Source organism: Oryzias melastigma, linkage group LG3 (assembly GCF_002922805.2).
Source record: "Oryzias melastigma strain HK-1 linkage group LG3, ASM292280v2, whole genome shotgun sequence".
NCBI classification, from domain to species: Eukaryota; Metazoa; Chordata; class Actinopteri; order Beloniformes; family Adrianichthyidae; genus Oryzias; species Oryzias melastigma.
The window spans coordinates 27762130-27773554 of record NC_050514.1 but is presented as its reverse complement, the minus strand read 5'-3'; positions in this window follow the sequence as shown (position 1 = coordinate 27773554).

Sequence of the window (11425 nt, the reverse complement as noted above, 5' to 3'; positions counted from 1 at the left end):
CCAAGCCTGCTCTGGAAAAATGTGCAGAAAAAATGTCAGGGCTGCAGTGCAGGTGTGAAATCAGCTTTGGACAACCTCCTCTCAGACTTTCAGAGGGTCTGCTGGCAGACTCAGACCTGCATCTGGTCCCCTTTTATAACTATAATTCACAAATAAATCCGTTGAATGTTGTCTAAATTAACCAGTCTAAACTCCAAAGGGGGAAAATGACACTTGGTTGGATCGGGCTTTGCAGGAGCTCGCCTTGCTGTCTGCCTGCCTTGCAGAGCTGTTATGCTCTGTTAAATCAGCACATATTGTGCCGGCTGATGAATGACAGATGTTTTATTCATGAAGGAAAGATAGTGTACATTCTTTGAAGCACATTCCAGGTTTTATGAAGAGAGCAAAGCACGGAGGCAGACGGTTTGAAAGGAATGAAGATTGACTGGATTCACTATTTCAGCCGTTCCTGCCTTCAGATGAAGAGGTGATTCTGACAGTCTGTTGATGTTTGAGTCTTCTATCTGAGCAAACCCATCCCCAGCAAGTTATGCCCTCATCTGTGTCATGAAACACCAGCATCACAGTGCATTCTTCACATAATAGCAGGAGCGCTGGCTGGTTCTCTGACAGAGAGAGTTACAGTTACAAGACCAGCAGATTTTTCATCTTTGGGGATTCTATGGTGAAAAAAAAAAAAAAAACACAGAATGGAAAAGAGATCAAAGACATTTTCACAAGGGATGAAATGGTTACCTGCTGCCAGAGTTATGAAAACATTTCTAATGGTTAAAAAAGGTGTAAAAGTTGAGCTCCAGCACCAACACACACTTTTAGTTGCCAAAGAAGTCAATTTCTGTAAAATGTAAAGAATTTTGTGAAAATTGGGTGAATTTTAGAAAAGTGACCAAAACATTTCGGTGCTTCGTCAGAAATCCAAAAAAAGTGAACTTTTTATTGATTTATTAGGGTTTTTTGCTGAAAACTTGATGTCACTTGTTGATATTCCATCCATCTACTGTGTCCCTTTTGGGGTAACAGGAGCTGCTGGAGCCGACTCAGATACTGTTGGGCAAAGGGGAGGTCAACAGGTCTCCAGTCTGATGCAGGGACTCACACTCATATGCACACAATTTAACGGCAATTTAGAGACACTAATTGACCTATGAAAGCATATTTTTTGGACTGTTGAAGGAAGAAAAACCTCACGTGCACGGGGAAAACTTGCAAACTCTACTCACACAGTGTATCTTTACATTGCTATACACATCATAGTCAGAAATACTTCCCACTAAGCAGGGGTAAATCACTGTAGCAATGGTTTGCTCAGTGTGATTCACACATTTTTATTCCTTTTTTCTTGGTTTAATTTGCACCAAAAGAGTTTAGATGTCTCAGTTCTAAAAGAAACTTGACACTTGAATGAAACAAACTTCCCAAAATGTCCTGCAGTTCCCTAAATTTCATATGAAGGTCCATTTTTACCTCAATTTAGCTCAACCCTAGAAGAACAAAAGGATGAGAAGAAGAAAAACAGCTTTATTCTCTTCATTTTTATCACATTTATTTGATTTGAAAGGGTTTATTTCAAACAACCAGGTAATAATACGTGAACATAGACATATAAAAAGTAGATCACTTGAAAGAGAGTGGGAGGAAGCAAACATATAATCCTACCCCGGCTCAAACATACCATTTCCTTTATATGAATTATCAATATCCGGTTTAGGACTTAAGATCCACTATTTATACTCTAAAATCATAGATTCAGGTTATTAAGTGATAAACAATCATATGGCTATGCAAGTAGACATAACTCTAATTAAACTGGATCCAAGCATATGCAGATCAGTTGATTAAAATATTTTCCAACGTACCATTTATGTTATTTGCTCTTTCTTGAATTTGTTTCTTTACACTCCCCACTCTGTTTTGTTTATTTATTTTTGGCTGGACATATTTTTATCAATGGAGGAGGCGCCATATTGCTTACAATTTTTAAAAATCAATTGCATATTCATTTAGATAATTACACTGTCAAAGTTTGGCATGCAATGTTTAGCAAGTATTGGACAAAGATGGGATCTCAGTGGTTTTTATACCCAATACTTTAACCATCTCCACTTTTTGTTTTCCGTTCAGTTGTCAGTTTCCAACAGCAGTTTGAGTAAACACCATAAACGATCAATCGCAGACTCCCGTTTCACACCTCTACACTCGTCTGATTGGTCCACATAGGAATTTACTATTAGTACACGGTGTCATCCTGCTTTTGGCCAACAGTAGCTGGGATAGGCTCCAGCAACCTAGTGATTCTAAAAGAGATGAAGAGGGTTGGGGCGACAGACAGATGCTGTGGTAAAATAAAACTCTCTAATTTGATTTGATTCATCATCCTTGAAACAGTTAAACTTCCAACTTAAGTGTCAAAATTTACTAAAAAATTCTCAACTTAGACACTAAAATAAAGTCAAACTAGTTTGCTTGATGTGGGCCAAAGGTTAACCCTTTCAAAGAGTCTCATGCTTTTATCCCCATCCACAGACTATTGCAGCAAAACTGTGTTTTCCACACAGCATTTCATCAGTTGGCTCTGAACTCTGCAGCTCGGATTTTAACCTGCAAACATAAAAGAGAGTCAATTTCTTCCAACCCCGCTCTCCATCATTGGTTGCCTCAATAAAACAGAATTCATTTGAAAATTCTTCAATGCATTTTCAATGTTTAATTTGGTACAGCCTTTCTTTCTGACCTGATTCAGCCACATCATCTTCAGTTTTTCAGGAAATTTACTTTTTTTTTTTTTTTTGTGGGGATAGCAGTCTAAGCAAAGATGCCCAGACTTCCCTCCCCCCGGTCACTTCCTCCAGCTCCTCTGGGAGATTTACCCGGGTCATCTGAGAGATGTAGTCCGAGTGTCCTAGGTCTTCCCCGGGACCTCCACCCAATGAACATCTCCTCGGGGGGACATCCAGGAGGCATCTGGACCAGATGCTTGAGCCACCTCAACTGGCTCCTCTGGATGTGGAGGAGCAGCGGCTCTCTCCGGGTGACCCAGTTTCTCACCGTATTTCTAAGGGGGCGCCCAGCTGCCCTCCAGAGGAAAATCATTTCAGCCTCTTGTAGTCAGGATCTTGTTCTTTTGGTCACAACCCAGATCTCATGACCATAGGTGAGTTTTGGCATGTTTTCTAAAAGAGAAGACTTTTTTTTTTCAAAAAACGATCTTAAGCTTAATTGAAAATCTCCACAAAAATACTTTATAAAAAGCGTTAAGATTGTTTATAGATATCTGGAATAATGTCTTTGGTTCTTTTTCTTTTATTTTAATAATTTATTGTATTGCTATTTTAGTCTAATATTCTATTTCTATATATTTTTTTCATTTTCTTTCTTCTGTTGGTTAGACAAAGTTCTAGATTTTATTTTGTAAGACGCTATAAAGCCTTACATTTTGAATTTAAATGTGTAATTTTGAAGTTTTTCAATTAAAAAAAACTTCCACAGTGAACCTCTAGTGGCAGCAGAGAGCTAAAACAAACAAAAAAGCCTTAAAAAGATCTCTATGAAGTTACTGTTAAATGTATGCTTTTGATTATATCAGTATTTGTTGACACAGAGTTCAGATCCACACAGATTTAAAGTTACTTTTGCGTCATCTTGTTATTGTTGGAAGTTCTCTTGGGCCTTGGCAGTGACTTTTACTCCTTCAATCTAATCAAAGACATCAGAAAAGCCCCTAAAAATCAAAGTGACCTTTCATTAAAAAGCAAAAAAAATTATGAGTCTAACAGTCAAAGACAGCAGTCTGGTACAGGATGACTCTAGAGTCCCTCCCGCTCATCAGCTGCTCTGGGATCCCACTGTGTCAATCCAGCACACGCGCTGAAAGGCCTCGGATTAGAGGGAGATCAGTTACACCAAACAGGGTTAACAAATGGCAGATGTTGTGAAATTCATTTTCCTCTGTCACAACAGAGACTGTTTCCACATGAAAGCAGCGTCCCAACATGGAAAACCGCTTCTCGCTCTGCAGACGGAGCAGAACCGGGACGTTTTGTTGTTTGCAGATGCACACAACAAAAATACAAATAGGCATTACAAAGGCTGGCTTTGAATGGTTTATCTGTCTCGCACATGGGCTGACTGAGCCAGAAGCAGAGATAAAACGTGGAGCCAAAGGCCCTCGGCCATTTCACGCTTTTTCATGGGTTCTGGGACAATCCAGCTTGTGTTGAAGGATGCCAGGGTCATGCCGGTGATTGCAGAGTAAACTTTTTGTTTTTATTTACTCAATTCTTATCTCATTTGAGCCTCTTTTTTTGTTTAGCTTCTCTGTCTGTATTTTCTGGATTGTGAGATCAAAGGCCACATTTTTGGTTAAAACTTAAAACCGTGACAAATGAAAATGATCAAGTTATGAAATGAGAAAGAGGCGTGAAGTTTGGTCGCAGAAGTGGATTCTTTTCAGTGGGAGTTATTGGGCCGCAGCTCAGAAGCGACAGATGAAATGTTTGGGGTCATTACAACTGTCAGCGCCGAACGGGTTTGAAGATGTAAAGAGCCATCACAAGTGAGTCGGACGGCAGCATCAAAGAGGAGAAGCCAATCATTTTGCCTCAGTGTTTTTCTCCCGCCTGCCAGTCTGTCACGACCACATCTTTGAGCATCACTCACTCCTGCCCGTCAAAAGCTCTTTTTTTTTGGTGACTATTTTTATCTGCAACCAAAGAAAACCCTCACCAGTGAGCTGATTGTCAGCTTTTACAGCTGCCTCTGTGAGGATCCAGCCTTGTTGTCCTTTGACATCTACACAGGTTTGTGGATGGAGTCTGTAAAAACCAGCGCGCCGCAGCGGCTGCACCCCTGCTGTTTGGAACAAAACATGACAGAACCAGGCTGCGGTGGACAAATACGTGAGGAAAAAATAAGCACAGGTCACTTGTACAGCAGTTTTATTTGAATTTTTCCAGAGTAATTGGCCCAATTCTCACCAGAGCACTGTCTAGTCCAATCGGTCTAATGCAGAGGTGTCAAAGTCAATCGCACAAAAATTCACAACACACCTTAGGTTGAACAGGATAAACATTTATTGAAAAGACTAAAAATACTTTTTTAAAACCATAACTTTTTAACATAATTATGAACTGGATATATAGCATTACCTGTGATGATGCTAGTATGAATGCTGTGAGCTGAATTTGGCCTCTGTAGTGCTGATAGCTGAAGATGCAGAAATGGATAGCTAAAAACGCTGAAGATAATAAGGCTGAAGTTGATAGCTGAAAATGCTGAAGTTGATAGCTGAAATCACTGACGCTAATAGCTGAAAACACTGAAGCTGATAGCAGCTAAATATCAGCTGTATGCCAAATTAGCCTAAAAAAATAAAAGAAGAAAAAACGTAGGTTAGCCAAAACAGCTAGTATGTAGCTGAAAAAATAGCTAAAACTTCAAAATAGCATTATACACTAAAAAAATAGCCTAATTTAGCCAGCTAGCATTTGCTGAAATATTAGCTAAACAAAACAGCCTAAAAAACAAAAAGAAACCTAAATTAGCCAAAAATGCTAGCTTGCTGTTGATATATTAACTAAACTCCAAAATAGCCTAAAAAAATAAAAAATAAGTCTAATTTAGCTGAAACAGATAGCGTCTAAATATTAGCTAAACTCCAAAATAGCCTAAAAAATGTAAAAAGCCTAAATTAGCCAAAACAGCTAGCATTTAGCTTAATTATTAGCTAAACAAAATAGCTTTAAAATCTTAGTGAATGCCGAAATAGTCCAAAAAGCTAACAGAATGCCAATTTTTAAAACTTTTAAATCGTAACTTTTTAACATAATTATGAATAGTAAAAAGGCAAGATTATTACTGGAGAATAAATCAACTTAAACCTTTTATCACTTTCAATATTTTACTCTCCATAAAAATTTATTTTTCTCAAAGTTATACAAGTTAGAGAGCAAGAGAACATTGGGCCAATCATAGCATTCAAATAGAATGATCTGGAGGGTCAGATATAATTGCCCGGTGGCCGGATTCGGCCCCCGGGCCTTGACTTTGCCACATGTGCTCTAACGTATATTTTACTGATTAACATTATTGCAGTTTAATGTTGTTCTCCAATTCAAGGTGCTTAAAGTTTTATTCTACTTTTGAAAACCCTTTTATTATATATAAAAAAGGTTGGTCTGGTGTCAAAATGCTAACATGCATTAGGAAGTGTGTGACCGTGAGGCAGGATAAGCAAGGTGGAGGGAAACAAAGGTAGATTGTTGCAGCAGGGGGGGCGATTCCAGTCGATGTCGGGCTTTATTCTTTGCAAGCCTCTGAAGACGGAGGTCCTGGGGTGGGAAAAATACTCATGGGAGACGCGTTCAAAGCTCGCACGCTTGGTGACGATTCTGCGTCAGATGCTTCACTGTTTGAAAAGTTCATATAAACTGAGAGACAGCCGCTGGGAATTGGTCTCTGCAAACCCAACGAGAGTTTATCATCTCGGCACAGGGAAAGGCTCTGTTTGAGGTGGGAACGCGCTTCCTGTAATCATGTTCTACTTCACTGGTTTATCAGGACCCCTCCCTCCTCAGAGGATGAGTAGACTGGCATGATCTTTGTAAATAAGGTGTGAAAGAGCAGAACTGTCATGCGCTCGGAGCTCCCTTTAAAGCAACAGCCGTCCTACTTCCTTGCTAATGAATACGTGGCACTTAATATATGAGCTCAATTAACTATGCTTTGTGGCTCTAAAGGGATCATTAAGTCAGTTCAAAGTGACTTTTATAGAGGGTTTATGACTGTTTAGGAAGAAAACACGTCTTCCTGTCGTGGATCAGTTGGATCAGGGGGGGGTCCAAACATAGCCAAAGATTTGATCACTGTTATGAGTAAATGCAAAACATAAACTGTTATTAAAAATTATTTTTTTAAACAAAAAAATTATTTTTTTTGTAAAATTTTTCAGCCTTTTCTATTTAAAAGCCCTTTATAATGAAAAAAGCTTAAGGAGACTCTAACCTTTAACACTTAAAGAGCGATTTATACTCATGTCACTATTATAATAAAAATAACTATACAATTGTTTTTTGGTACAATAAAATATAAAAATAAGGAGAAAATTGCCTTTGTGTGACCTTTCAAAATAAAGGTAGGATCATCTAAATGCAGTAATTGTAGTAGAAGATACTGTAATGTCAGTGGTGATTAAAAAAGAAGTGTATTTTATTGTTTGTGGTGAATCTTAGCCAAACATTTGTATATCCAACAAACCAAAATTAAATTAGAGTTATTGAAGTGACCCTCATCATGTTTAGGAAACATAAAGTGCACCTAAAATCCATAAGTTTTGTTTAAAAATTGAAAATCCACCTTGTAATGCCTAAATTCTAGTCGTGCTTTTATGACAATTGATTTTCTGTGGAACATGCCGCACGAAAATCTGTCAAAAAGTTTTAGTTCAAGTAGCGGTATGTACCGTCATTGCCATTTTTGAACTTGTTTACTGTTTTTCTTTAATGAACTACTTACTTTTTTAGTTCACAGTTACTGATTAAAATGAAAACAATTAAAAAAAAAAGTGTTTTCTTTAACCAGAGAGCCACATAAGTAGGGTAACACATGTTATTTCTAAAAATCGACAGTTAATGAACATATTATAAATTAAAAATATATATATATAAAACATTTATGATGTCTTACAGAATGTGTTGCTGTAATGCATGATACATTACTCCCAACACTAGTTACCGCATATCCAGGTGCCTCTGTGAGCTTCAGCTGTTTGAACCACCGCCTCACATCAAAAGAACCTTGGAAATTATGAAGGTAAATATGTGAAATGAGGCCACATTTATTATTGTTCAAGGAAGTTTGGATAAATCAAAGCTACTGACTTTTTTTCCCAGCAAACTCAGTCATTTGAACTGTTATTAAAAACAGTCTGGAAAGATAGTCTTATGTTTCTATTGAAGCTTTTTTTATTTGAGTTATGCATTTATATGCTAGATTAATTATTTCAAAGAAAAACCACACATCTTACCTCTCTTGTTCATAATGCGGCCATATACCAGATAAGATTATCAAACAAGGGCGTTAACACAACCGTGTCCTATTCATAATGAGCGTATGCAGGATAAATTCTGATTTTTGGTGTGGACGTCATAATATTGAATATAGTCAGGAGTAAAAGAGGTTCTAACAAAACTCAGATTTAAGACCTGGTGTGAGGTACTGAAATGATGGATGTGAGAAATAAGCTGCAGAAACTTGACTCCAACGTTTCAGGTTTGGACCAAACTCCATTCCTACTCCACAGTGATTATAATGATTTTATGCGGGATTACCTTAAAATTTTAACGGGAGTTGAAAGTTCAAAAGATTCTTTAACTGCCACAATAAAAGTGTCAGCATTTGTTTTGTAAATTTCTTATTTGACATATTTTTATGTATTTGTGAGGGGCGGAACCTTTGTTTTAGACTGTGTTGCGCAGAAAAAAACTTTTGTTGTAACGACGCTTTAGGAGCTTCACATAGCAAAACAGATAAAGAAGAGAAGGGGAAAAGCTGTGACGCATTTGGCAGAAAAGACCAAGAAGAAAAGAAGTTGAAGAACTATGATACTGTATTAGGAAGCAGTTTTTTGTGTGTGTGAATGCAGCCAGCGAGGTACGTTTTTATTTTTGATCATGTAATTTGTTATCGAGCGTGGATTTAAGTTGTTTATTTGTGTGTTACGCCGGGTTTGCACCCCATGCGGAAGCTCCAGTTCACACGAGACGCGCATCTTTTTGCGACGGTCATCAGGCACTTCTGCTCAGCTGTGTTTATTTAGAGCTTCTACAATTTATTTGACATCTTGATTTGTTGCCAACTGCTCACTACCTCTCTCTTTGATTGTGATCTTAGACACCCAAAACCACACCCAGGATGTTAGAAATATCCTGATGATCGCGGAGGATAATTATCATCCAGAGCAGGTGGTTATTATGGATGAAAACAGCAAATACTGGATAGAGATGTTCTCTCACACTTAATGCAGGAGGAAGCACGCGCAAACATCGGGCCATTAATAAATGGTCCAAATTTTAGCTTGAACACAAATCGGACATTTTTGTAGACTCAGACAGCGCGGGGAGCTTGATTTTTTTCTCCATTTGGATCTGGATGAAGTCATGCAACGACTGCTGAAGGATAAATCTGAAAACTTTGCGCCGAACAGAAATTGGTGGCTATGATTGAACACAAAAGTTTAGAGGGAGAACAGTTAGAGGAGGCAAAAGTCTCTGTGAGAGGACGGCAGTAATTGTCTCATTTAAAGACTGGTGTCCACAGGTAAGAGCGACCACAGAAGAGCGCCGTCTGTGGGGGCCGGTCTTTCAGGTGTCTCTGAGCGGCGGATCACAAAAGTGCGGCCGCCGCATGACATCCAAACGTGACACGTGAAAGACAAAGAGGGTGGATCAATGGAGGGTGCCTCAGCCCCATTCCGCTACGTTGCCATCAATCTGACAGATGGCACGGGCCTGTCTGAGGCCCCGAAAATGAGGAGTGCAGAGGCTTCAAAGGGCCTCTGTAATCTGCAGGAACATCACAGGCTGGGAGAAAGTGACTGTGTCCCAGACATCCAGCCTTCTAAGAGGGCAAGCGAGGCGCTAATGAAAGGCAGATAAAGGGGATGCAGGCACAAACAGCACCGCGTGAAAAAGAGAGATAGAAAACATCAGGTTTGCCAGCCTTTTTTCTCTCCTTTTTTTCTTCTTCTGAAGGATCTACAGATAAACGGTCTCGTCTGCCCTTTTTTGTAGCTTGAAAAAACAACACACGGATAAAGAGTTGTATTTCTCTGCTCTCTTCCTCCACCGAGAGCAACTCAATTCAGATTAAATGATCAGAACTGAGAATGAGGCGAAGTTATAAGATGGAGGAAACAAAGATTTTTTTTTTGTTGTCTTTCTCTAGAGGAAATGCCACAAGTTGTTTGTGCTTTTGATGGCTTTGATATGACAGTCAGGCCTGCCGCTTGCTGTGAACTGCAACATCAATTAGATGAATTTGGTTCAAATGTACCTTGCAATAAGGAAAAGCCGCATCTCAAATTCGGATCGTCTCGTCTATGTTATCTCAACACACAAAGGAAGTTGTTTTGACTGCACCAACATTGACAATATATCCTTCAACTCTCTGGAAATTGGTGGGTTTGCTTCATGTCTAACTGGACTGATCATTTAACTCCCTTGAGCTTGACAGATTAAGAGTAAACCAAGTGGAAAAACAAGCTATGGGTACAGAACGTCAACAATTATATTCTGACAGGTCGGATTTCAAATGTTCCACAAATGTCAGTTTCATGCGAGGGGGAATGTGGACCACACAGAAGTCCCTGGAGGCTTCAGTGAGTGTGATCAGCGGAGCGAGCCTGGATCTGTCTTAAGAAACTCACTTCTACCGTCTGGGGAACTGTTAGTTGCTTTGAGGGTAACCATAGCCATCTTCCTTTCAGCATGTTTTTCTGTTGCTGTCTGACAAACCAATGGACTGGACAGGCCTGTCAAAACCAGTCATGGCTGCTGCCCACTGCAAGTGTTTTCCCCTAAAAGTTATACAAGGACCAGAACAGTGACTTTTTTTTTTTAAAGTGTAGCCTATTTAGTGAGGTTACTTGATTTAACAAACATACAGAAAGACCTTAGGTTGGATCCATATTAGGATGGTTGTAAGGACTGGTTTTGTGTCCAAGTCACAACTGTTCTTATGAGTGGATACAGACTGTCTGTGGACAAAAAAACAGGCAAACCTGTACAAGGCACATAGGAAATATCAAGCTCATAGACAACTTGATCACTTTGAGTTGATTTCTCTTCCTGCTCTTTCTGAAATTGTCCAATCGCTCAAACCCACAAACTGCAGTCTTGATGTGATCCCTGCTAAAATTCTGAAGGAAGCTTTTGATATTGTAGGGCCTGGTCTTCTGAACTTGATATATCAACAGTTCCTTAAGCTCTGGCGTTGTTCCATCTGCTTTTAAACATGCTGTGGTCAAGTGTCTTCTTAAAAAACCTCATCTTGTCACCTCTGCTTTACCTAATTATAGACCCATTTCTCATTTGTCTTTTTTATCCAAGTTATTAGAAAGTTTCATTTGCGTCTTTTAGCAAATGTACGGTTCAGTACGGTTCACGTGTTGTCCGGAGAGATATGAGTTTGCAGAGAGAGAGTTCAGATTCCAAGTGGATCGTTTGTGTTTCCGTTCTTGGCCGTGAACCTCACCTCTGGCTCGTCTTGGCTGTGGACCATGTCCCCAGTTCTATCTGGATGAACACAATTCAAGCATGTAGTTGTAGAGTTAGATAAGCTAAGTCCTCTTTAATAGACATCACCTGTCAATACTTTGGAGAGGATCCCTTCTTCATATGAGCATCCCTAAGGTTTCTTCCATTTTTCC